The sequence below is a fragment of the Neomonachus schauinslandi genome, chromosome 15 (assembly GCF_002201575.2).
Source record: "Neomonachus schauinslandi chromosome 15, ASM220157v2, whole genome shotgun sequence".
In the NCBI taxonomy this organism is placed as follows: Eukaryota; Metazoa; Chordata; class Mammalia; order Carnivora; family Phocidae; genus Neomonachus; species Neomonachus schauinslandi.
Window position 1 is genome coordinate 53334027 of NC_058417.1, and position 4480 is coordinate 53338506.

Consider the following 4480-nt stretch of genomic DNA (forward strand, 5'->3'; position numbering starts at 1 on the left):
GGGCTTGAGCTCGTGTTGGATGAGAAAATCATGAGTTGGACACTTAACCAACTGAGTGACCCAGGCATCCCTCTCTGCCCATGTTTTAATTGGATTGGCCAAATGATACAAACTTCCGATTATAGGATGAATACATTCTGGACACCTAATGCATAGCATGGTGACTACAGTTAATAATATTCTATTATACACTTGAAAGCTGCTAAGAGAGTAGATATTAGATGTTCTCACCACAAAAAAGAAATGGTAGTGATGTGGCATGATGGTGATGTTAGCTAACCACACAGTAGTAATCAGTTCGCAGTATATGTGCATCAAATCAACATGCCCTACATGTTCAGCTCACATAATATTGTATGTCAGTTATATCTAAATAAAGCTGGAAAAAATAAAAATAAAAGTAAACTTGGGGACTGCTAAAAAAATATGTTTATATTTTGAAATATATATGCATATATATGGCAAACTCATGAAGAAAACAAGGAGAACAGGAATGTAAAATTCATAGTTGGATTTCTCAGAGGAGAGATTGGGACTTCAGAAATATTAACGATGTTTATTATTAAGCTATGAGGTGGGCACCCAAGGGTTGAAGAGTATTCAAGGTTTAAGGAGTAAGCATTTATTGGGAACATTCTTTGTGTCTATGATACACTGCAGAGAAAGTTACAAAAAGGTTACTGAATATTCGGAAAGAAATACGGAAAATGGATGGATGTATTGGTCAAAAGGCCATTCCCATCCATCAGACGGGCTGTGTTCCTGGACGGGTCATCAGTGGGCAATTGGTGTTGCTGGTATGAGGATGACGACACCTCCCCCCAGAGCCCCTCTGAGCCTGGTCACTCAGAGGACAGCACTGAGCAAGCTCAGGAGCAGGAGCACCACCCAGAAATAGATGCTGCTGAGCAGGGACCTGTGGGGGACACGGTGACAGGCAGTGAGCCACATCCTCAGGGAGACGCCCTGGTACCCTCCACAATCCTTCTGTCCCTGTGCCCATGTCCTGAGGCTACAACAGTCCACACAGAGATCAGTCCCAGGAGGGTCCAAGGGCAGGGCAGCCCCACACAACAGACCACGCCTGTGACCCTCAGGCTAACAATTGCCCTTGAGACAGGACTGTGGACATGGAGAGGGCCTGGCTACTGGAGTGACAGGAGGGAGAACCTAGGGAGCAGGCAGGACCTGGATCAGGAAAAGGGTTCTACCTAAGCCCTCCCCATTGGGGGTTACCCTGTCTGTGGACCAGAAATCAGTGCCGGGGTTATTTATCTGATGTCTGCTCCCCATGAGCAGGGTTGCCCATGAGGGATCGGAAATGTGTGCTTTAGTCCCAGGGAGGATCTGGCATCTGTGCGGTGCCTCCAAAACCTTGGCCTTGAAATTCAGGGGTTCATGATGGAGGGAATGAATGACCCCACTCACCTCTCTGCTCCCTTAGGGGCCTGGTCTTCAGCAGGATGACTCTCTAGCGAGGGCCTGGGGGGTGGGAGGGCAAAGCATGGGAGAGAGTCCAGGGGCCCCCAGAGCACCTGGCCAACCTGGGCTGGGTCCTGAAGGTCCCCTTTGCAAAAACGCTTGCACTTGCTCTTCCCTGTCTCTGGAGCCCAATTTCTGCAGATACCTGAGTGCGGGGTCCCCAAATCCTACAGGTCTCCAGGGAAATGTCTTCCCCCCTGGCCAGTCCTCCCTGATCATTGTGTATTAAATAACAATTCCACCACCCCGAAACTCTCCCACACATGCTCTCCCCGACCCATGTGTCCTATTTCCTTCAAGCATTCATCACGAACTGGCATTACTTCTACTGATGAATGTGTTGACTTCTTCACTGTGTGAATTTCCCAACTATTGTCAGAGCAGGCTAGTGTCTAGGTGGCCCAGGGCTGTATCCCTAGAAGAGCACCTGGCACTTGGTAGGACTTCCACAATTCGGCGTGGAGTTGGTAAATAAGTGCAGGACCTAGGCCAAGACACACACACCCACATTCCTCAGCCCTCCGCGTTGCCTAGAAATCACCCAGGTGTCAAAGGTCTCCAGCTGCTAGCCCCTTACCCAGGATGTTGGCTGGAATTGGGGGTCTCCTGCAGAGTCGCGGTGTCCCACGTGGGGACTGGCTGGGTCCTGTGAAGACCTGGGATGCTGGTGGGCCTCACGGAGCTGGGGCCTGCAGTGAGGATTGAGGGAGAAGCCTGTGTCAGGCCTGCTGTCCTCCCCTGGGCTCTCCCACTCTCTGTCAGCTGTGTGGCTCCGACTCACCTAGTCCTGGTCACTCAGGCCATCTGGACAGATGTCCTGGCTCCACATCCCCCCACAGCCACACCCAGTCTGACTGGCACTCTGGCCCTCCCCTGGCCCCTTCTCCAGGTGCACCCTGGCCAGGTGGGCGATTTCAGAGGCAGAGTCGTCCTGCTCACCGGGGCACGTGGGAGTGGGAAAGAGCAAGGGCTCCGGGCTCAGCCACCCCGTACCTTGTTTACCCTGGCAGAGGATGGGGTGAGCTTTACTCTGTAGAGATTGATCCAGAGCTGGGGGTGGGGCAGGCAGGGTCCTTAGGCAGGGCTGATGTCTGGAGTGAGGATCATGAAACAGGGCACTCAGCAGAGTCTATACTGAATGGTGGGACCCTGGCACTCAATGCACTCAGGCCCCAAACTGTCAGCCAGACCTGTGAACCTGGGGGGCCACAGGACAGAAAGATAGACAGAAAGAAAGATCTAGAGAGACAGACACACATCCGGGGGACCCCATAGAAAGTGGCCTGTCCTGAAGCCAACTGGACAAATGGCTTTCCCTCACACAGCCAGTGGTGTCCGAGGATGCTCAGCCCCTCACTGTTAAATAGGATCCCACAAAGGGCCTGGGAGGGAAATGTCCTGTGTGAGAGAAACGATTAACTACAAGAAGGACCTCAGAGGAACCAGGGACAACATCAGAATAAGAACACAAGATAAAAATCTACCCACTTAGATGGATGACCTCCATGTGGTTCTTAGGAAACAAAAACAGGGTTCTAGTAAAGATGAATTCTTTGCAGCAGAGGGAAGTATATTTGGGGCATAGGACCTGAGAACTCATTTTTCTCATCCTTCTTCTCCTTTGTCTGAGGGGAGATTTCAGGAGTTTCTCTGAGCTCCCTCCTGTGGGGACAAGGGGCCAGACGGGAGGGGGTGGGTCAAGCCGCAGGGGCAGGGAGGTCCCCAAATGCTCACAGAAGCCCCACATCAGGGTCTGGGGCTCCTTCTTGGTCCCCTGTTCAGGCTGCTGCAGATCCTCAGGATCACAGCTGTGAGGCTGGTGCCTCAGGAACCATCCATGACACACTGATGTCCTGTTAGAGCCCGAGGTCATGGGCAGCCAGTAAGGGAGAAGAGCGAATGCTCTAGGGGTTCCGTTCCCCATTGGGAGGACATAGAGCGGTCCAGGAAGAGATTCGGGTCCCCTTCAGCGTGGACAGGACCCTTGTCAGGACAGGAAGGTAGCTGACCCCAGACTCAGGGCCATCCCCAGTGCCTACCCTGGGAGAGCTTTAAGCGTGAGAGTGTGTCAGGGCGGGGCACATGGAAGCGCCTAGGTCAGCCAGAGGTGTGCATGGGCTTGTGTGAGTGTGCAGACAACATAACCCCTGTACACACAAATGCACACACACCTAGACACACACAGACATATGCACACACACAACACATGCACACACACACGGACACATACATGCACACATGCACACACATGGACACATACATACACGGACACATTCAGGCACATCCCCAGTGTCCTGGGTCACCCACCCCATCCTAACCCCGCTCTTCTACCCCATGACCCACCACTTTCCTGCCGGGGTTGGGGTGATCAGCCCCAGTCTCAGGCAGCCCTGGTGCTGGCGCTGGGGGAGGGGGTCCACAGCTCACCTGGGGTCACAGACACCACAACACGGAAGGTGTGGTCGAACACAAATCCTGGCAGTCCTGATGATGTATCGATCCCACACCGGTATGTTCCTGCATCATCCTCTGTGAGGCTCTCCAAGGTCACTGTGAAGGTGAGGTTGGCGGGATGGTCCCTGATGGACACACGGCCGTTCCTCACTTCTCTGTCTGCCTCCTTGGTCTTTACAGTACTCCACACACATGGGCTCTTGCACCAGTATTTGGCAATCTCTCTGAATTTCTCCTCGTACTGACACTGCACGCTCAGGGATCCCCCCACGGTGCCCGTCACGGACGTGGGGCCACTCAGACACCAACAGCCTGGAAAACACAACCGAGTGTGGTCAATCACCAGATGGACCTGGGTCAAGGGGATCTGGAGTCATGGCGACCCCGGAGTCCCTCAAGGGCCCTCGGGGTCTATAGTAGAACTTGGCAGGAGACAGGCCTTTTCTGAGACCAGAGGGAGGAGATATAGCTCCCTCCTCACAAAGTGACACAAGGAGAGGGTGTCCGTGGTGTGCGTGCCTCTGTGTGTGTGTGTGTGTGTGTG

At 53.2% G+C, this 4480-nt stretch overlaps 1 long non-coding RNA gene across 1 annotated transcript; it reads right to left on the reverse strand.

The window, feature by feature from the left end:
* Positions 1–560: 560 nt before the first annotated feature.
* Positions 561–4246, reverse strand: LOC123326745. The gene is made up of 4 exons (XR_006541293.1): positions 3910–4246; positions 2060–2171; positions 1429–1482; positions 561–916 (listed from the first exon to the last, which is right to left on the reverse strand). It is a non-coding gene; the product is annotated as an uncharacterized LOC123326745 (long non-coding RNA).
* Between the last annotated feature and the right edge of the window lie 234 nt (positions 4247–4480).